The sequence below is a fragment of the Mesocricetus auratus genome, unplaced genomic scaffold, assembly GCF_017639785.1.
Source record: "Mesocricetus auratus isolate SY011 unplaced genomic scaffold, BCM_Maur_2.0 Super-Scaffold_100010, whole genome shotgun sequence".
In the NCBI taxonomy this organism is placed as follows: Eukaryota; Metazoa; Chordata; class Mammalia; order Rodentia; family Cricetidae; genus Mesocricetus; species Mesocricetus auratus.
Window position 1 is genome coordinate 46311199 of NW_024429194.1, and position 23780 is coordinate 46334978.

The window sequence follows — 23780 nt, forward strand, 5'->3', positions numbered from 1 at the left end:
ACAGTTGCTTGGATGACATAAAATTGTGTATCTGGACGTTTGCGCTCCTGCAACATCTGCAACATAGCACTAAATTGTTAGCATCCCAAATTCCTTTGTTAATAGATTCCTTGAGCATTAAACTCAAAAGAGAGCAATGGAAACAAGCTTGAAATATCTACATTTACAATGTTGCATTCAGACCCTAAAGTTAAATTCATTAGGAATGATACCTGTCCTTGCTATCTCTCAAGGAAGCACCCAAGATGTCTTGAAGACAGTACTGCTAAGTGTAATGGAACATACTTGTAAAGGGAAGCAGAGATAAGAAGACCAGGTATTCAAACCCTGTCTCAAAACAAACAAAATCCAAAAAAGAGGGTCAGGAGAAAGAAAAAAAATCAGATTGAAAATGGAAAGATAAGGATTGTACTAAACCAGTCTTTGGAACCCCTATGATGTCTCACGTGTAGAAGAAGGTGCTCGAACGAACTTGAAGAGTTTACATCCATGCACAGATGTTTCAGCACTGCATTCTGTATTCATGGGAACTGGTAAACCTCAAATAACATGACAGTTGGAGTGGCAGTGAGGAATCTGAGGCCTGTGCATACAGTAGAAGCATTGCTCATATGTTAGAAAGTTCACATTGGTCATGCCCACACTCAAGCAAGTGAGCTATTTATGACTACACAATACAGGCTCTCTTGTTTTTGCCATCTAGAACTTAAAGCCAAAATTTAGTGTTTTAGACCTTAAAAAAAGTATTGGTTCCAAAAAAAAGCAAAACTCCATAAATGTTTAAGCATTTACAAAATGTAACATTGGGCCAACTTCATTAATTGCTGTGTTTACTACTCTTGAATATTTCATTACTCTTAAAACAATTTGAAGCATACATTTTTCCCACCAAGCAGGAATTTTCAACTATGGAAGCCTATTGCCAAGAAATCATAGCCAATCTCAAATTAAGTTAGTTACCTCTAGCCAAATAACTCAAGAGCAAAAATCACATTTTTTTAAATCCTAAAAGTAGATGCATGTTAATACATTTGATTTAGTGTAGGGTGGAATGGCATAGACAAGCCAGTTTGAATCTTTTTAATCAAATCTCAGGTTCAAAAACAAGAGGAAATGATACAGCAAAAGTGTATGAAAAGCATGGATTTGTATGTCAGAACAGTAATAGCATGGGCTGGGTTTAAATGAAAAGAAATGTGGCTGTGTTGTAGAAAGATCAGCAAACTGAGAATTTGACTGAGTGTATTCCTGGGTCTGTTAGCCAGGGACTGACTAGATGTGCGAGCACTTCAGTGTGTCAGGGTTCTGGGGCCAGTGCCAGCATTTCTCAGTTCTTTTTTTTTTCTATTATTTAAGTTAGAAACAAGCTTGCTTCATATGTCAATCCCAGGTCCCTCTCCCTCCCCTTCTCCCCTGCCCCCCACCAAGCACACCAGCCCCCCCATCTCCACTCCTATCCCCAGGGAGGGTAAGGCCCTCCATGGAGGATCTTCAGAGTCTGTCATTTCATCCAGGGCACAGCCTAGGCCCTCTTGCAAGAGTCCAGGCTGAGATAGCCAGGGATAAATACTACCCAATGCCCCATAGATTACCTAGGCCTCCTCACTGACACCCACATTCAGGGGGTCTGGATCAGTCCCATGCTATCCTCCCAGCCATCAGTCTGGGGTCCAAGAGCTCCCCCTTGTTCAGGTCAACTGTTTCTGTGGGTTAAACCAGCCCAGTCTTAACCCCTTTGCTCATCTCTTCTCCCTTTCGGTCACTGGATTCCAGGAGTTCAGTTCAGTGTTTAGCTGTGGGTGTCTGCCTCTGCTTCCATCAGTCTCTGGATGAAGGTTCTGTTTCCCAGACTCTCTGGCAGTGGGATTATATGCTGGCACTCCCCTCAGTTCTTATAAAGTTATCACTGTCCAGAGGGGGTAGGGGGTGGGTGTAATGGGTGGGCGGGGCTTCTTCTGGTCTTCTCACCTGAGCCTTTTCCATGGTTCGCTACAGCCAACTTTCCTACATGAAACTCCCTTTTATGTGAAATACCAAAGCTGATTTGTAATTTTCTGACTAAACTATGATTTATGGGCGAATATTCTCATCATCATCGGTATTGATAGATTCATTCTCCACTCATCTTAGGAACAGAGTCATCTTGTCATATATATCATAATAGCTCTTGAATCAAGTGTAGTGATTTGCAATGAGATGGCAATGCCCCCTTGCTATAGCTTCAGTCTTTATGTGGACTAGCATCAATTAGAATTCAACATGGCATCCAGAAAGGCATCTTCCATTTCAGCTACCACCAATCAGGTAATATCAAATACAAAATCCACTTGCCAAGTCTGACCTAACTAGAAAAAGTTGAAAAAACTTTAATAATTGAAAAATAAATTAATTGTGTGAATGTAAAATAACCTTTGATTTAGACCTTTGGTCGCCTGAAGATAGAACAAATATTACAGCCTCTACTATTTAGAAATAAGTAAGAACTAAAGACATGGAGAATTGTGGGGAAACTTCCTTCCTTGTTTTTCCCATAGAAAAGTAGGGGAGAATTAATGAGATAGAAAATATGAAAGTAACTACAGTGCTATTTATAATAATGATGTGGTTTTATAACATCTTATGAAAAAGCATCTCAAGTTCCACCCAAATTCACAGCCCCCAATTAGCATATGTCCACAATACACACATTGCAGAATGAGGAGAGGATTAGCCTTTCCTTAAAAATTACCAACAGGCAGTGGCTAAAGTGACACTTTAGCTGACAGTTTGTAAATGAAGCCTATTAATGTAATAGCTTTTAAAGTTTTTGTTTTTAATCATAGAATCCTTAACCAGACAAGTTAGTTCTTCAGGGCACTGGGGCCGGAGCCCTCTGCCTGTCCCTAAATGTTCTCAGTTAATGATCATCTATTCTTTCCCTCATGACTTACTTCAAAGTGGTAACTGTTTTTTTTGGGGGGGGGGTTTTCACTTTTATCTTTAAAGAACCTCTTTTGCCACCGATTCTCTAAATTAGCATACACATGTGTAATTGGCTTACTCTTGTCCTCTCTCTCAATTGGATGTTCCTTCTTGCTGACTCTTAAAAGACCTGCACAAGCTTGAGCTGGTTTGGGGTTGTTGTTTTTTGTTTTTGTTTTGGCCAAGCTATCATTCACCAGTGCTGTTTACATAGCCAGGCCTCAAATATTTGTTTTTGAAGACAGTGTGTGGAACAGGTAAGATGACAGCAGCACTGTCTGCCTATGTGTTAATGCTGCCCACTCGTACGTTAACTCGCCAAGTATAAGCAACTTGCAGTTTTCACTTTCGGTGCTTGTGGTTACTAGCACCCGAGTGACCCTTCCCTGAGAACAAATAGAAATCAAGACGGAGCTCCTACAGACACCAGGGAAGAGACAGCACAGGCCTAGGATCCATGATGGAAGGTAAACAAGCAGGTGAACCCCCATCACACTGCTTTCACATCGAAGCAAATTCTGCATTGTGGCCAGGGGAAGGGCAGCCCCAGTAGAGCTTGCTGGTTTTGATAAATTTAAACAGACAGAGATGGGATCTGCGGCTGAAGGAGGCACTGGGGATTTGTCTTGTAAGACAAGGTACTGGAAGAAAGAAGGCTAGAAAAAGAGATGAGTCTAGTAATCAATTCACTCTCCACTCTTAACCTTATTCTCCAAGTCTATTCTTTTTTTTGTCATATGTATGTGGTGGGTGTGTGTGTGGGGGGTTCACCCTAAGGCTTACAATATACAACTTTAATACTCTTGAAACAAAACAAAAACAGTGTACATAGTACAACATATCATGATTATCTCATTTATAATTTATTATGATGATCAGAAAGCAATGTTGATCTAACATATTTGAGTCTAAGACTGTGCATGGTAGTCTAGGCCTGTGATTTTCTAGCCTTCTAGAGGCAGGGTTCATTATAAGCTCTAGGGAAGACTAGACTACCTAGAAACTTAATGCCTTCCTGGGTTCCATAGTAAGACCATGTCAGTACAAAAGAAAGAAAGAAAGAAAGAACATGCATCATGCATTGATAACAATTCTTCATTAACAGAATAAAGGGAAGGGGAATGTAAGATTCTCCAACAAAAATTAATACTACTTCTTGATAGTCTCTCAGCAAATTGAGAATATGGAAGAATGAACATTCTTTGTCTGGCAAATAACATCTAGAGAAAGGGAGAAAAAAGAAGCAAATTGAAAAATAATGGTTCCTCTTTTATTGGGAAGAAGGTAAGACAGTTTTCATTTTATGCCTACATTTAAGAGTGTACTCTTCTAGCCAATGCAATAAGACAAGTAAAATAAATACACATACTTGAAAGGCATAAGAACCTAATTTTAGAAAATTATGATGTAGCTGAAATGAAAATGAACTAATAAAATAGTCAATTACATATCATTTTGTACAAGGTCAATAATAAAACTATTTCTACATGCTATTAATAAACAATATTGCAGATGGGGCTAGAGTTCAAAGCACAGGTTGTACTAGCAGAGGACCTGAGTTTGGTTCCAGTGACCTACTTGAGGGAGTTCACAACTAGACATACGTCTAACTCTAAGGAATCTGACACCCTCTTTTGGCCTCCAATAATACTTCGTGCATACACACACACACACACACACACACACACACACACACAAAATGCAGTGCATGGTGGTGAATGCCAATAATCTAATCACTCAGCAGCCTGAGATAAGATGATAGTAAGTTCAAAAGTATCTAAATAAGTAAATAAATCAAGGAAAAAATAGTAATATGTAAGCTTAACAAATTATAAGTTCTGAATATTAAAAACTATAAACCATTGCTGAGAAGATTGAAGAAGGCATTAATAAAACATCAAAGGCCAGATAAAAATCTGTCCCTAAATTAATTTTGCATCTAATGCTGTCTAGGTCACTATCTTAGCAGGGTTTTATGCAGAACTGATGAATTAATTCTAAAATTTATGTTGAAAGGCAAACATTTTGAGGAAAAAGCAAATTTGGAAAACTTTCACTCTTTGATTTCAAGATTTATTTATTATGAAGCTAAAGTAATAATGATTTGGTGATATTGTTAGGAGAATAAATATAGATGAATAATTTAGAACAGAGACAGCTAATATGGACACATGGTTTCTGACAAAGATGCCTAGGTAACACAATAAATACAGAAAAATCTTTTGGACTAATGACTGAAAACAAGAAACTGGGAAATCCCAAAGGAAACAACTTTTGATACACTTCTAAGTGGGCCTTCAAAATTTGCTAAGCAAAGCGTTATGTAGAATCAATAGATAAATTCTAAAGTTTATACTGAGATTCAAATTTGTTTTAAAATATTAAATCTAAAAATCATGAACTTTAAGAAAACAATATGGTCAAAAGAATTCCCGTTTTATCATTAAGCATTGTCAAAGTGGAAAGCCATGACTGACTGCTTATATTCCAAGTATGTGTGCATAACAAAGGAATTATAACCACAATGTATAAAGGATATACAGTTCACAAGACTCGGGAGGCTAAGACTGGAAGATTGCCTAGAGTTAGAGCCCAGCCTGCACGGCACAGTATATGCTATGCCAGCCTGAACTCTACAAGGAGGACACATCTCAACAATTTAACACATCAAACATCACAGTTAAGATGTACATCTTTTGTTGGATGTAAGTTATCATTCACTGAAGTCAAAATTCAAAAAGTAAAGCAATGTTCTCATCTTTTATTCTTCTAAATGCATTTCATTTTAATTTGATTTCTGTCTGAAATTGGTTGTTTCATAAATAGCTAATGAATCTGTTGAGTTATGAAAAATTCATATAACACATGTGTATATATTAATCTGAACCCTTGTTTGGGCAAAAACTTTAGTCATAATCTACTTTACTGCTGTATTTGTTATATTGCTTTCTTAAGAAGGTAATTCTATTTTGGTCTTGCCATACGTCATTGAATACAGGCCTTTTTAATGACTCTACCCTTCTAATCGTGCCTCAGGACATTACTTGGAGCTGCTTCAGTCAATTATGAGCCAAGTAAGGAGCTGGCCTAGTAGAACAGGGCTGTTGAGAAGTTCCATCCCATGTTAAGGGGGACTTCCTTTCAGGAGATATGTAAATTCTTTGGCCTTTTAACAGATGACTCTTCTATAATTTTATACTTGTCTGGGAAGGGGAAAAAATAAACCCTTCTCTGCTGTTTTGCTCTTTAATGACTCAGAATACACAAACTTATGTCAGTGCTTGCGTTTCTAAAGAGACCCTGTCTAAAACAATTTTTTAAAACCCTCAAGATTGCATCAAGAGCACACAGAAAGAGGGGAAGGGCAAGTAGAGGGAGAAGGAGGAAGGAGGGAGGACAGGATGGAAGGATGGAGGGAGGGAGGGATGGAGAGAGAGAGAGAGAGAGAGAGAGAGAGAGAGAGAGAGAGAGAGAGAGAGAGAGAGAGAGAGAGAGAGAGAGAGAGAGAGAGAGAGAATCAATTAGTTCCTGCTTTCTGAAAACTGAAACATGCATGATTCTGGACCATTCACAGTGAATCAGACAATTATGAAGATGAAGATGATGATGACAACACGAAGCACAGTGGCCACTGATCCAAAAGGAGAAGTTGATGGGAGATGAGATGGGATTACTAACTCTATGCAGCAAAGGCATAGAATTGCGAGCTATGGCCCTTTACACCATGAGTGATTTTGCAGTGGATGGAGTTCCATCTCCACTATCTGTTCTGTCACGGTCTTACCAATAGACAAGTTCATACATTGCTTTAGTTTCTCTGTTTGATAAAGTTCGAATCCTCAGATATTCAATTTGCACTTTATACCAGTTTTCCATTGACTTTGACTCTTGGATATAATGGTATAATATACCACAGTAAAATACCACCCACTATACAGTAAAAACATTTTTTTTCCTTTCAGATCAGCATTAATGCTTAAACAATGTGTCTCCCCCATTCAAAACATGTTCTTAATTACAAATGTACAATCTGCTCATATTTTTAAAACCAGTATATTTTCTTTTAAATCCTTACAGTTACAAGTTTTTTTTTTAAAAAGCTCAGTAAAAGTATAAAGCAAAAAAATTATTTTACTCCTTTATTTTCCTCCTGGAGGTAGCCACATCAGTGGGTTAATGTGATTTCTTGAGGACTTTTGCTGTTATGTTGTGTAGAAGCATGTCAAAGGCTGCTACCTTTGGTATATGTTTACAAGGCTTAAAATGACCAGAGAGTAAACAGTGAGAAATAAATGTGCACAGGCAAAGTGCATGGTTAATTTGGTTAATCAACTCTATCCTAAATAAAGCTCCCAGCAGGGAAGAAGGAGGGTGCTAGCATAGGGGTAATTAACTGAACAGCAACTCTCATTGAACTTGATCCAAGCATGTTGTCTGTGGCTGACAGGCTCTGATTGGAGAGGGCCGTGTGAGGAGCAGTTGGGGAAGCCTTGACTTTAGTCTGACTTTTTGGAGAAGCAGCTGACATGAGCCTGGATGTTGATAACAGGGAACAGGTGTAGAATGAAGGTTTGGGTGACAGAGCCAGGTACACTGGACAAGGTTCTGGATTGGTTTGTTCTGGCCAGTGACTAGGCGACACTATGAAAGGCAGATGTTGGCGTGATGTGAGTGGCATGGGACCCAGAGATTTTCATTGCAGAGATTTGGAACCTACATTCCTCTGACTTTCCATTCTGGGTATCCTAGGTTGCTAAACAAAGACTTAAATCCATTGAGGATCAGTGTTTTGTTTGTGTTAAGAAATTCTATGAACTGGACAAATGCATCTTAACATGTATCACAATAGTGTCATGCAAAACAGGTTCACCACACTTGTATCCCATTGTGTTTTACTTGTTCAGTCCCCTCAATCACCACATTCCACTACAGTGGCAGCCACTGACCTGTTTAGTATCGTAGTAGTTTGCCTTTTCCAAAATGTCACATATGTAGAATTATATTATTCCTCTTGTGGGCTGGCATCTTTGGCTTGGAATGTATGTTTAATTTAGGTTCACACATGTTTTTTTGTGAACTTGATAGCTCATTCCTTTTATTACTAATAGTAACCCATATTGTGAGTATTTCACCATTTAGCCATTAATGTACTGAAAGACATGTTAGTTGGTTGTAGTTTGGGGTGGTTACACAGTCAACATAAAAATTTTGCACATAGTTATTAGTGTGGATACACACACACACACACACACAAATCAGTTGGCAAGCACAATTGTTTGATATGGTAAAACTGTGTTTGCCTAGTAAGAAACAGTCAAGCCATCTTCCAAAGTGGCTGCACATTTTGAATTTTCATCAGCAATGGATGAGGATGCAGCAGCTTTGATGGTCATTGGTACTCTTAATGTTTTGGATTTTAATAACTTAGTTATAGGTGTGTGACTTTAGTGGTGCTGTTTGTTGTTTTAATTTTGCATTTCCCCAGTGACCCATGATGTTGGGCATCTTTTTTATATGCTTATTGACCATCTGTGTATTTTTTATGGTGAAGTGTTTGTTCAGATCTTTTGCCCATTATTTAATTGGGCTATTTGCTTTCTTAATGCCAAGTTTAAAGAGGTTTTCATATATTTTGGTTACAAGTCCTTTATCAGATATGTGATTTGCAGATATTTTCTTCCTAGTCTATGGCTTTATTTCTCCATTTTGTTAACAACGTCTTCATAGAGCAGATTTTAAATTTTAATAAAATCCAACTTATTTTAAAATGTCCAAATTTGACAAAACCCAGTTTTCATAAAACACGAAGTAGAGATTTTTTCTTTCACAGACCATGCATATATACACATATTAAACATCACAGAATCAAATGTCATGTAGATTATCCCCTGTTTTCTACCAAAAGTTGGTTAGGTTTCTGCTTCCTTAGTAAAGGGTTCCCTTGTTTGTGGTATTGGAAAAGGAACCCTTGGCCTTGTTCATGCGAGGCAAATATTTCTGCTTTGAACTTTAAATCTAATTCTCTTATTAAAAGTTTACCTTGTAGGATTTTTGTAAAATGTGTATTTACTTGAGCAAGCACATTTTTCTTTCTGTATGTCTAGGTTAGTGAGGAAGTCACTGTTCTCTATTTCGTCTCATTAATAGAAGAATTTAGAAACAAATTCAGAAAGAAGCTTGAAGACAATTTTATTACAGTAGGAAAGAAAAACAGGTCAGGAAAGCTGTAAATCTCAGCAATTGCTAGGAGAAGAAGATGGAGAGGAGAAAGAGAGTGGTAAATCATGGCTTTAAGAAAGCAGGCAGGTTAGTAATGGAGGTCAGCCAATAGCCACATGACAGACCAGCAATTGCAAGGCAAAAAGAAAGAGGGAGTTTCACTGCAAAAGTGAGAAAGGCTGGAATGTCCTGGAAAGCATGTCTATATTTTAATACTCTCAGTCTTTGGCCAGTATCTGAGAGAAAAAGGTAAAAGAGAAGGAAAGGGGGGAAAATTACTACTCTCTGAGTGGCTCAGAACATCAGGCAATTCACAGTGCTGCATGATGAAAAAAATCTGTGCATGAACACGGTGAAGAGGTATCTGGAAAAGCTAAGTGTGTTATCTCCCTAAGGGGGATAATTATTCCTCCCATTTTCTTATCAAGACCTTAACTGAATCAGTCTTCCTAATTGGTAGTCTCTTGGCCAGGTGACTGACAGGTTCAGCTGGATTGACTCTTAAAGGAGGAGTCAACAGTATATAATGTTCTCATCTTTGGCATCAATCAAAATGTCATGATTCCATCCAGAGTCAGAGGTAGATTTCATTCTTGTGATGGTTTGAATGAGAATGGCCCCACATAGGCTCATGGGGAGAGGCACTTTTAAGAGGTATGGCCATGTTGAAGTAATTGTGGCCTTGTTGGAGGAAGTGTGTCACTGGGCATGGGCTTTGAGATTCAGAAGCTCATGGCAGGCCCAGTGTCACTCTCTCTTCCTGCTGCCCGCTGACCTGGATGGAGAACAATCAGCTACTTCTCCACCATCACATCTGCCTGCATGCTGTCATGCTTCCTGCCATGATGACAATGGACTACACCTTTGAACTGTAAGCCAGCACCAGTTAAACGTTTTCCTTTATAATGACTTGGGAAGCAGAAGTAGGTAGATCTCTGTAAGTTTGAGGCCAGGCTAGACTACATATCAATTTTCGGGATAGTCAGGCCTACAAAGAGAAACCCTGTCTTGAGAAACAAATAAACAATCAACAAATAAAAAGAGTTGTTAGGGTCATAGTGTCTCTTCACAGCAATGGAAACCCTAACTAAGACAATTCTTTTGACCATAAGGTAATAGTTTTCCTTTAACAGGCCTCAAAAAGGCCCTGATACCAATCCTCAATGATATCAAAGATAACCATAACATTTGGAAAATTCACGGTTTCATCTGCCCCAAAGAATGGATCTGAACAGAAAAGAAATGATTATCTCAGTATAATGCTTTGATGAGCTAAGAAAGAACTTGTTCCTAACATGGTTTTTAGTACTGTACTACAATAACTTCTCATAAGTCCTTGTAGTCTTTGCACATTAGTTAAGTTGATAGACATCAAAGCCATATACAATTCTAAAATATTTCATTTCTGCTGGGATAGATGGAATATTGGGGATAAATATTACTGCAAGTGAATGATAGGAGAGAAGCAGAGAATAGCAGATACAGACCACTTTTGTGTAATTTAACTGTTACGGCCCTTGAGGTCATCCTAAACTTCCCACTTGGGACAGATCTCTCAGAGTGAAACCAGTTGCAGAACACTTATTTCCTTCCCCTCATTGGTTAGAAAGGGGTTTAATTCTATTCATTCTCTGCCAAAATACTACTTTAATAACATTATAAAATTTGGCATGTATTTTTCTTTCTGATTTCTAAATTTTTAATAATTGCAGTGGTAATTTTCTCCTAAACCCAATAATGGCTGCTATGGATTGTGGAGGAGGATTGAAACATGAGCTCAGGTGCTCCTGCTGTCCGCCCTTTTTCCTACCAGGGGCTCCCAAAAGTTGTTGTATGCTGAAAACATACAACATTTGCACTTAATACTAACTAAGTGAAAATTTGAGGTAGCAGCAAGCAGGAGCAACTCAGATCCCCACCTCACTTCAGGTTCAATATCCTCTCTTCTTTCTCCTTCTTCCTCCTTTCTACTTCTTCATCCCTTTCTTTCCCCTTCCTTTCCTCCTTCCCCCCTATTTTCTTCCCTTGATCCCTTCTTACCATTAAATATCTTGAAGGTTTCAAAGTTGGCATCCACTTTGATAACCACATTTACAAAAATTAATTCGGCTATCTTTCAAGTCTAAATGGTTTGGTGCTTGCAGCCAGTTCTTTTATTCAATCGTCTTCACATTTTAAAATTTTTCTGCCCTTCTTAGGCATTACAGTTTCAGCTTCAACAACAACCAAAAAAATATTATCAAGAAGCTTAGACAAATGCCATACTTTGGGAGGGCGTACCTTTTACCTCACACATAATTTGAACAAAATTCTTCGATGACAATTATTTCCATCTGTACCTGTTTGAGACCAGTCTTATTTATATTCCTTTTCACTTAAATATTCTATAAATATGTCAGTACATGCGCATATGCGTGTCTGTGTAGATGTATGCATATGTGTACACAGATGCACATTGCCAGACACACACACACACACACACACACACACACAAACACACTTACATATATCTCACCACCAAAGGGCTTATAGAGTTACCCATTTGTTCCTTCCATTCTCTGAGTTGGCCAGGACGTGCTTCAGTTTACATCATTTGAAATTCTCTCTGCTTCGATGCAGTGTGGGCTTTCAATCTGCAAGAGCAGATGCTTTTTCAGCTTGGCAAGGCTCTTTTCTTCCTAGGTTGAGGGGTTTCCCCTCCAGCTTATCAGGGATCAGTTCTGTTCATGGTTGTGTGCTCTATTCCCATCTCTCCGTGGCTGCTGTTTAAACCTCTCCCGGCTTGATGTGCAATTCAGCAAAGCTTTTAGCCTTTACGTCATCTGACAACTCCAAGCTTCTCATCATCATTTAGAGTCTTGCCACATGTGGGAATCCCATTTTTATCAGAAAGGTTTGTTTCACATGTTTTGGCTGCTTAGATTTTGGAAGATGTTAAGCACCGTCTACCGTCTAATGTTCCCTTATTGCACATTGCGGTCTTCTCCAGTGTGTTTTCCTTTTCTCTTGTTTTCCCCGTTTTTTTGCCACCAGACACTTTTCTTGGATTTATGGAAGTTCTTGGGTGTTTGCTCAAGTCGAAGTGGCTGGGGACTCCAGGTGCTTTAGTGCATCTGTGATTCTCTGAAGAGCTTTGAGCACCCCCGCTGGACACATTTGATGTTTTCAGTACCATGAAATGATCATATTCTCCTGAGAGAAGATGTAACATTCCCTTCCCTGAATAGTAAACGTCTCCACTTGAGGAGCCAGTGGGAAAAGGAACCTAAGCTTAACAGTCAGGATGCAAACATGCATTTACATTCCATTTGTGATACAGACCCCGAGGGGTCCCATTGTACCCAGGCTGGGAGAATCCCTTATCTGTAACATAAGCAAGCCTCCAAGCTCCTTCACAGGGAAGACAGGGCCAGTAGCCACATGGTAAGTGAGGCAGATGCAAACAGAGATCTGTCACATCTTCATTTTTTGGGTCCTCTCAGCTTTTATCTTACTTTTCTTCATTTTTGTTTCTTATAGAAACACTGGCATTGGCCTAGGCACTGCTCCAAATGATACGACAGACCTTGAAGATCCCCCATGGAATGGCTCATCCTCCCTGGGGAGGAGAAAGGGAATAAGATAGGGAATCAGTGAGGGGCAGGGGAGGAGGGGAGGGAGAGGGAACTGGGATTGACATATAAAACAAGCTTATTTCCATTTAAATTTTTTTAAAAATTAGAGCTTTGGGGATAAAAAAAAGAAAAGAAAAAGAACACTGGTATTAACCCTTGAGTCTCCTGTGTCAGAAATTAGATTGCTTCTTGAAATCTGCCACCTTGAGTTCAGAATTTGGCTTTCTGACATAGATCTATTAAATATCTTTCGATATGTATGTGTATAGGTGTTATGCATGCATACATATGTATGTACATACATATCTGTCTATCTGTGCTTGCTAGTCTTATGCCAACTTGACCCAGTCTAGAGTCCTTTGAGAGATGGGACACTCAATTGAGAAGTTCAATTCTATAAAACCAGGCTGTAGGCTAGCATATAAGACATTTTCTTAATTAGAGATTGATGTGAGAGACCAGTCCATTGTGGATGGGACCACTCCTGGGCTGGTGGTCCTACATTCTACAAGAAAGCAGGCTGAGCCTGAGAACAAGCCAGTAAGCAGCAGCCTTCCATGGCCTCTGTAATGGTTCCTGCCCTATTTGAGCCCCTGTCCTGACTTCCTTCATGGATCCTGTATGACAAATAATATAAACCTAGGAAACCTTTCCTTATCAGCTTGTTTTTGGTCATGGTTTTCATCATGGTAGTAACCTGAAGACATTATCTATCAGATTTTCAGCCTCAAAGTTTCACTCCTACTTTTTTCTTCCATCTCCTCTCAGCATGCAGTTTCTGTACGCAAACAAATAACAGCTCTATTGTGCTTTTAGAGAAGTTTCAGAGGCAGCAAAATTAGACACGCTTATTTTCAATTTCCTTGGTCCTGAAAGTCTCATTGACTTACCCTTTAGATCTTTTGTTGGCTTCATAACCTTACCTTTTGCCCAGTTTTCTTTCCTCCTTGGCTTCTGATAAACAGTGGCCTGTCTTCTCACATTGGGCCAAAGCTTTCTAATGGCTCTTGGTCTTATCTTGAGAATCTTACAACAAATCAGTTTTTGTGAGCTCCTCTTTTGAGTCAAATGTTTGTTTCTTCACAGAGGACTCCACTTTTTTTAAGTCTCATTGTGTTTATAGCACCCAAACTCACTACAGAATATAGATAAATATACCCAAGTTTGTTGTAAGGTTGTATGATGGTTGAATTGTCTTCTCAGATCTCAAGCTGATGGTTGATATAAACAACACTAGTTAACAAGATGTTACCTCTTTCCAAGGGGCACATGTTTATAATCCCATTGTTTTGGAGGTGAGCCTGGGCTATGTAGCAAGACTCCATATCAAAAGAAAATGAGGTGTCTATCTTTTTAATTTAGGTCCAGAAAACATCTTTGTTTTTATAAGATCTTCTTGGAGAGCTGAGTAGGTATTTATCATTTGGTTCTTCTTATAACTTGCATGAAGGGCTGGGGTAAAGCTTGTGGGTGGAGCACTTACCTTTAGTGTGTGTAGGACCCTAGGTTTAATCCCTAGGAACTCAAAAAGAAAAGCAAACAGCAGTTTTTCCAGTTCTTGCATGGACTTTACTGTTCATTCTTAGTTTGTCATCAGAAATATGTTTCAGGATCAAATTTTAGATTCCTGAAAGTATGGCCTTCCTTACCAACCCAGCATATAATTATTCAGTCATGTCTAGATAGTGACCTTCTGGCTACATACAGGTGAGGCTATGAATGTATTTCAACACAAATTAGTAAACTGTCTTAGAACATTATGAAATCTTTTGCAATTGGTGGTGGTGGTAACTCCAACCTGCAGTTCATTTATCTATCTGTCTGTCTGTCTGTCTATTTGGTTTCTCTGTATAGATCTTGCTATCCTAGAACTCACTCAGTAGACCAGGTTGGCCTTGAACCCAGCGAGTTACCTGTCTCTCGCTCCTTAGTGCTGGGTTTAAAGGTATTCACTTCTACACCTGGCTTCCATCTTGTACTCCTTAAACACAAGTTTTGTATTTGATAACATTGTATGGTCCTTGCACACGCTAATAGAATAAACCTAGATTCTTATCCCTTCTGCCCACAAGACAATGTAATATACCTCTCAAGGAACATGTACATTCAAAGCCCAGAAAAAGTTCCTATGTGTCTCAAAAAAACCTCCCCAAGTAGCTTCCCAGCATCCTTCTCTTAGTGTTCTAGTGCGGTAATGGGATTGTGTTGTGGAATAACCCTTCTGTATACCATAAAGATATTTTGCTATCATTGGTTTAATAAAGAGCCAGCTGGCCCATTGATAGTCAGAAAGACATTAAGTGGGAGAGTCAGACTGAGAGTGCTGGGAAGAAGGAGGACCGAGTCACCAGCAAGACACAGAGGAAGCAGGAGCTAAAGATACCATGCCAAAAAAAATGTACAGACACATGATAAAGCATAGATAAGAAATATGAGTTCATTTAAGTTGTAAGAGATAGCAGCAAGCCTAAGCTATCAGCCAAGTATTTATAATTAACAATATGTCTCTGTGTGGTTATTTGGGGGAGACAGCAGTCCAGAAGAAAAACCCTGTCTACAGGATGCATGTTGGAATCTATGAAACTAAATATATAATCTTTTTCATCTCCTGGGGGTGCTTATGTTTTAGAGGAGGATATTTGCAGCAACCAAGAAAGTGACAGAGAATGGCTATCACATATGGTACTTAGAGTCTTTGTTACCAACATATGAGCTCTTCCTCAATATTGTATGTAATGGATACTCATTAGAACAAACACAAACTTCTCTTTCAAAAATTTACCTTTGTGCATATGTATGTGTGTGTGTGTGTGTGTGTGTGTGTGTGTGTGTGTGTGCATTTTCTTATGTGAGTGCTGGTGAACCATGTGGAGGTCGGAGGACACCTTGAGTGTTGGTCCTCATCTTCCATCCTGCTCAAGACAAGGACTCTTCTCATCTCTCCTGTGTATACCAGGCTAGCTGTCTATACCAGAACTTCTTCGAATTTCCTTGTTTCCGTGTTCCATGTCACCAGAGTTCTGGGATTACAGTTGTGCCCTACCATGTCTGGCTTCATATGTGCTGGAAGGTTCCTCACAGTCACACAACCCGCACTTTGCCCACCGAGCCATCTCTCCAGCTCAGTTGTTTGTGTGAGGAAGATCTGGGTCATTTTGAGATCTTGCATATCCTTCTTTGCCTAAGTATCATTGGCCCAGCCCTGTCAATCAGAAGAAATAGTCTTGTTTCTGATTTTGTGTAGTAATCCAGGAATCTCTGTGAAAAATATATGGTCCACCATCGTGGAAGCTCTATTTCTATTTCTCATAATCTACATTTTTTTGAATTTATTTTATTTCAGGCTTCAGTGATACTTCTGCACCCTTAATTTTCTCTAAATCCTTCTTACATAATTTTATTTTATTTCATTTTGACCTGTTGTGTGTATGTTTTCCAACCAAGCTTATGTCTTAGCCCCTTTGAAATAAAGCCAAGTCTAAAAAACAATTAAATAGCTACTGATGTGTTTTTTTCTATTGTTGGTTCTCAGAACATTTTATTTTCTTATTTTTATTAATGTCAAAAGTAATAACACAGACTTTCTACTTAGGGATATGACACTCGAGATGTATGGATGCAGAACATTAACTTAAAAACTCCTAGTGCAAAATGGGAAACTTTCAAGGAAGAATTTGTTAAACTCGATCACTAAAGGCTGGTAGAAGAGCAGAGGAAAAGTTACATCAGAAACAGAAAATTCACAACAGGAACAGTCTTTAAATTCACAGTATGTTAGCCAGAGAAGGACAGCCATGAGGGGTGGGAAATCTTTTCCCAAGCAAGGACACCAAGCTCACATTTGAAATGTCTGTGAATTCTAATACACTCGAGTATTACACTTTCACCTCCTGCCTAGTCAAGAAAGTAACCAGGTCCCTGGCTTAGACTGATGTGAAGATAGTTCCTGGAATTTCCTGGAAGATGATGTTTTCTCTTCAGCCAGAGTGACAACTCAAAGGGGGGGGGTCATTCTTTTTAAATAAGCAAAGACACTTTGGATCACAATAGCACAAGGAAGAGGATGGCATTGGGATTATCTGCTAGGAGGTCCAATAAACCATGGGTGGGATGTTTCTTTTATTATTATTATCAACAGTGTTGTCCAAGGCACCTTTTGACTGCATTACACAATAAACTAAACAGTAGCTATGGGAAACATGAGTATTTTAAACATATTTTAAAAGAATGATTTGTTTTTGTTTTTTCTTTATATATAATTTTTATTTAACTTTTTACACATGTTACTCTCAGTTCCCTCTCCCCCTCCCCTGGCCCCCATTCCTCCCTGCTCCCCACCCCAATCCATTCCCCCTCCGCTCTCCAGGGAGGGTAAGGCCTTTCCATGAAGGATTTTCAGAGTCTGTCATATAATCCTGGGCAGGGCCTAGGTCCTCCCCCATGTCCAGGCTGAGAGAGCATCCCTCCATGTGGAATGGGCTCCCAGATTCCATTTGTATGCCAGGAATAAATACTCTCCAAGTTCACATAAATTGCCGAGGCCTCTTCTCTGACACCCAGGTTCCTGGTGGGGGTGTGTGTCTGGATCAGTCCCAAACTGGTCTCTCAGTCATCTGTATAGGGTGCATGTGTTCCCCTTGTTTGGTTGGGTGCCTCTGTGGGTTTTGCTCATCAGTCCTCTTTGCAACTGGGTTCCAGGAGTTCAGTTCAATTTTTAGTTGTGGGTGTCTCCCTCTGCTTCTGTCAGCCACTGGATAAGGGTTCTAGGATAAGGTAGTCATCAATCTCGTTATCAGGGAAGGCACTTAAGGTAGCCTTAATGCCAGTTGGTGTCATTTTTGTAGATTTATGAAGATCTCACTAGTGCCAGATCTCTCCTCCAACTTATACTGACTCCCTCTATTATGGTATCTCTTATCCTTCTCTCCCCTATTCTTGCCCTGGCCCAACCTTCCTGCTCTCCCATGCCCTCCTCTACGCCTCTCTTTCTCCCGTCTTCCTCTCCCCTCCCCTCTCCGCTACTCCCAATCCAATTAGGAGATCTCCTCCAATGACCATTCTCTGGGTTACCATGCATATCTCTCTTATGGTCCTCCCTGCTTTCCAGATTCTCTGGCAGTGGGACTGTAGGCTGGCAATCCCCTACTCCATGTCTAAAATCCATATATGAGTGAATATATACCATGTTTCTCTTTTTGTGACTGGGTTGCCTCACTCAGGATGGTTTCCTCTACTACCATCCATTTGCCTGCAAATTTCAAGATTCCATTTTTTTCTGCTGAGTAGTACTCCAATGTGTAGATGTACCACATTTTCTCTATCTACTCTTCAGTTGAGGGGCATCTAGTGTGCTTCCAGGTTCTGGCTATTACAAATAATGTTGCTATGAACAAAGTTGGGCAGATGTCCTTATTATATGAGTGCACATCTTTTGGGTATATGCCTAAGAGTAGTATTGCTGGATCTTGTGGTAGGCTGATTTCCATTTTCCTGAGGAATCTCCATACTGATCTCCAAAGTGGCTGCATGAGTTGGCATTCCCACCAGCAGTGGAGGAGTGTACCCCTTTCTCCACATCCTCTCCAACATAAACTGTCATTGGTGTTTTTGGTTTTAGCCATTCTGACTGGAGTGAGATGGTATCTGAGAGTTGTTTTGATTTGCATTTCCCTGACGACTAAGGATATTGAGCACTTTCTCAAGTGTCTCTCAGCCATTATAGATTCCTCTACTGAGAATTCTCTATTTAGTTCTGACCCCCACTTTTTAGTTGTATCCTTTGGTGTTTTGGAGACTTGTTTCTTGAGTTCTTTGTAAATTTTGGAGATCAGCCCTCTGTCAGATGTGGGGTTGGTGAATATCTTTTCCCATTCTGTGGGCTGCTGTTTGTCTTGTTGACTGTGTCCTTTGCCTTGCAGAAGCTTCTCAGTTTCAGGAAGTCCAATGTATTAATTTTCGATCTCAGTGTCTGTGCTGCTGTTGTTATGTTCAGGAAGTTGTCTCCTGTACCAATTTGTTCAAGGGTACTTCCCACTTTCTCTTATAAGAGGTTCAGTGTGGCTGTGTTGATGTTGAGGTCTTTGATCCATTTGAATTTAAGTTTGTGCATGGTGGTAGATATGAATCTATATGTTGTCTTTTACATGCTAGCATCCAGTTACTCCAGCACCATGTGTTGAAGATGCTTTCTTTTTTCCATTGTATAGTTTTAGCTTCTTTATCAAAGATCAGTGTTCAAAGGTGTGTGGGTTGATATCAGGGTCTTTGATTCAATTTCATTGGTCTACCTGTCTGTTTTTGTGCCAATACCAAGCTGTTTTCAGGACTATAGCTCTGTAATAGAGCTTGAAGTCAGGGATGGTGATGCCTCCTGAAATTCCTTTTTTGTACAGGATCGTTTTGGCTATCCTGAGTCTTTTATTTTTCCATATAAAGTTGAGGATTGACCTTTTGAGGTCTGTGAAAAATTGTGCAGGTATTTTGATAGGGATTGCATTGAATCTGTAGATTGCTTTTGGTAAGATTGCCAGTTTTACTATGTTGATCCTACCTATCCAGAGCATGGGAGATCTTTCCATTTTCTGATATCTTCTTAGTTTCTTTCTTTAAAGTCTCAAAGTTCTTGTTATACAGGTTTTTAACCTGTTTGATTAGAGTTACCCCAAGATATTTTATGTTGTTTGTGGCTATTGTATAGGGTAATGTTTCTCTGATTTCTTTCTCATTCCCTTTATTGTTTATATATATATATATATATATATATCCTTATTTTCTAAGCCATTTTAGGAATACAGGTATTAGCCAACTGATTGTGTATGAACAGACAGATAACGGGAAACCAGCCATTTCTAGTCTTGTGGTTGAATATGTGAATTCCTAGACTAGCCCAAGGTTATTATATTAAACAAATGCTTTAAAGTGTCAGTCTGATTTGACTAAACTGCAGCTTGACCAAGCCAGATACAGCTGCCAGAGTTACACTAGGCCACAACAGCTGGAGACAGACGTAGGAAAGTAGAAATCATTCAGTTGCAGCCCCTCCAAACCATGTCTGACATGCTATTTATCTTCTACTGAAACTCTCTCTTTCTAAATAAATGGGGGTGGGTGATAGCTTGGGGGTTGTTTACTTTCTACTGAACAAACAAGTCTGAATTAGGAATTAGAATCAGTGAGTCTAAAATGATGAACATGCTTACCCTGGCATTATTTAGAAAATGGGAAAAATAAATTCGATTACTCCTTGCAAGGACTCATTGGTTTGAAGAGCAGTGGGGACTTAATTGCAGGTCCAAAGCAGCACAATCAATGTTTTCTTCAGCACAAGCTGGGACCTTCCTGCAACAATAAGTGGGAGCTAGATTCCTTGGAGAGTGCTGCGGTTTCCAGCAAGTCAGGGGAGACAGGGAGCAGGATGGAACTTGCAATGTTCCCTTTAATGATAGGGTGAGGTCATATTTTCATGGGCCCCAAGATTATAACCTGGCATCTTATTGTACATTTACTGTCTTAGAGAGCTTCTGGACACATCTTTTCTTCCCCAGGATGAACTAGGAGCAGTGTGGTGGGGGTTATGCAGTGAATGAGAAGGTTTTTATTTCTTAGGCAGAGTAAACAGGATCATCACCAGCTGTCCTTGATGTGGCATATTCTTTTGTAATAACAAACAACAACATGATGCAGTTTGCTTTAAATTCTAATCAAAATGACATGCTTCTCTCCTGCCTCAGCCGAATGAAAATTATAGACTAGGACTTAGGCCCATTGAGGACTCATTTCAAAAGTGCACCTAGCCTGCAGAAGCAACATCCCTAAGCAACAAAGCCAGCATTTGGAATTATGGATCTTGGTGTGACTATTAGTAACAGCATCCACATAAAACACATGCATGCATGTGAGTGGTAAATTGTGTGTGTGTGTGTGTGTGTGTGTGTCTGTCTGTCTGTCTGTCTGTGCATGTGTATATGAGTGTCCATGCCTGTGTGTGCAGTTGATAAAGCTAAGTCCTCTAAATAACGTTAACATAGCAGTAACATGCGCTAGTATTTATGTACAACATAACACTCTAGAAGTTTCTTATAATGCCAACCTCCAGTTACTTGGCAGTCTGACCTTTTAGACAAAATCATCGTATAATTAGACTCATTTGTTATTTCAGAAATGACCAACTGAATGAGGCCCAAAGTCCACCAGTTCCCGATTGCTTTGTCAATAGAATCTTATTAATAAAATTTGGCATTCGGTGTCTCCAGATGGTTCTGTGCGATCCCAATGCATTTAAAAACTAAAGTCTGTAAGAAACCAGAGGTACAAAGAGTGCAGGTGTTCATGGTCAACTCAGACCAGAATGAATTTGTCATGGACATGCAGTGTGATATACCAATACAAAACCATGAAACTTCACTTGGGTCCTTACAGTTACAGCTTTTTTAAGTGCTAAACACTGAATGCATTCATTACCCGTCGCATCTTGCAACACAGCATTACCATCCCACACAGCAAGGAGGAAGCACCTTCAGAAGAGTTACCTAAGTTGTCCCAGAATCATGAAGGTAATGAATGAATGGTCGTAAGGACCTGAACTTGGGCTGCCTATTCCATACTTTGGGCATTTCAATGTCAATACAAATAGCCAACATGTCTGTAACACTCACTTTGGGTGACACTTTCATTGGTTTGTAAAGCCAATCCTCACATTTCCTTTCCTGGGTTGATACTGTAATTAACCTTTATCATTAGTGAGATGGGGAAAGTGTTCAGGGCTCCCATAGCATCCCCAGGGTCACTTACTTGTTAAAAAGGAGCATGGAGTGGAACCAAGAACCAGTTTCACTACAGTGTTCTCCTCTCCACACCATGCCAACCCAAGCATCTAGCAAGACTTCCAACTACCTCTGCAGTAAGTCTGCCCAAGAAATTGTTTTTATATCTTTCTTATTAAAACCACCAAAATCCACTTACAAAAGAAAATAAGGAAGCTTCCCAAATGTATTCTTTTCTATCTGCCTCTGCCTCTCTTTTGTGCCTGGCAGCTGGCAGCTGAAAGAATTAAATAGGTAAGATAGGCTTAGGGCAATGGGGGATATTACCGGACATAGAGATTTGGAAACTATTCTCATTTATAAGTCCCAGGTGGTTTCTTGGCAATAAATGAGTGGACCTGCCTTAGCTATTACTTAGGCTTATATGACAGATATTTCTATCTGAGTCCAGGTGATCAGGTGTATGAACAGTGCTGCTATAACATGTGGAATCTAGGAAATTGAGTTAGGCAAATTAATTTAAAAATAACTGTGGTCTCAGAAGGGCCCCCAGAAGGTCAATGGGTGCCAGAAGCCATACCACGTGCAAAGCCAAGAAGCCGAGAAAGAACCAACTGTACAGATAAACCTGGTCCCAAAGGCTGTGGGAGGAGGGACAGGGGAAGACAGAAGATAAGTGATAAATTACATTGGACACTGACATCAGTGTGTGCTCAGGGAATGCCAGTTCATCTTAACAGTCACCTGGAAGGATATAAGTAGTAAAGCAAAACTCCTTGCATGGACCTCTATATTATGCAAAACAGTCCACAGTAAACTAGGACTGGTTTCTCTCCTTTTTCCTAAAGAGAAATTGCAGATGTAAAGCCATTAGGTTGAAGAAGCTAATGTAATTACTGGAAAACAGAAATGTGGGTGAAATTGAGAACCAACAAAATGCAACTTCTATATGAATACATAGGCAAATGTTATGCACACATTAATATTCATCTCAACATTTTCGTCTGAGGACATCACTTCTCTTTCTAGATACTGCCTATTGCTGTATCCTGTCTATCAGGCTATAGAATTCATCCAGACTTTTAATAATAATTGTGACTTATCAGGACCTTCTACCCATCAGGAATTCTAAGATGCCAGATTTATCATCTTAAGATCCCCCAAAGATCTTAATATTGCCCTGATTTTTATGCTAGAAGAAACTGAAGCTTAGTGAACCTTAACTTGCCCAAAAGCTAAGTGTCAGAACTACTTGGGGCAGAAACTCAAGTTTGCTTGGTTCCAAAATCCTAAGCGTGCTGCCTGTGGAAGAGCTTTTTCAGAAGAGTGTCCTGTCTATGCCTGAGCAAAACCACTGGGGACTCAGCACTGTCACTAGGAAGCTCCATGTGCTTTCAAAGCTGTGCTTTCAAATGAGCTAGAATGTTCAGAGCAATATGAAGTAGGAAAGACACATTAAAGTGCAGTAAACCAACATGTAAGTAGACTGTAATTCATCTGTAACATAGAGCATTGGCAGCTGGTAGTAGGAGGCAGCTGTATATATACTAATAAAGGGGAAATAAAGCTATATTCAATGGTCACAGACAATTGCAAAACAGTATGTACAATACAGTGACATTTGTGTCTTTACAGATATGTACATAAACATATGTATACTATAAAAACATTAGGTATGATCCAGAGGAGGATGCAGGTATGCGCAGAAAGTCTGGGGTGGAAAGGGATGTGAGGATGAGGGAAAATGTTGAAATTTTTGCTTTATATTTTTTTAAATAAATAGTGTATGCATGTTTGAAACTTTCATAGAAAGAAGTCATTACCCTCTTATGTGACAGTAGATTTCAGTTTTTGGCCACTACAGTCATTTGGAAAAAGTGTGTTTATATGTTCATAAACATTTAAGATATAACATTATAAAAACAATTTTCTCTTTTAGAAATTTGTTGGACTCTTTTCAACCTTCTCCCCCTCTAATTGTTAGTCAACAACTGTACTTTGAGCATATTTCAACACCAGGTAGTTTATATTAATAATGATTTCAGATAAATGTCTTGTAATGGAAGAGAAACATCAACAAACTGCATACATCAGCAATTTTAGGTCTGCATGAAATAAACTTATCACTCGGGACATGGCATTGATAATTCTAGTGTGCTAAAAGCGAGCAGAGGGTGCAATGACCATTATTCTGAGACATCAACAAAAGAGAGTACTCAGCATT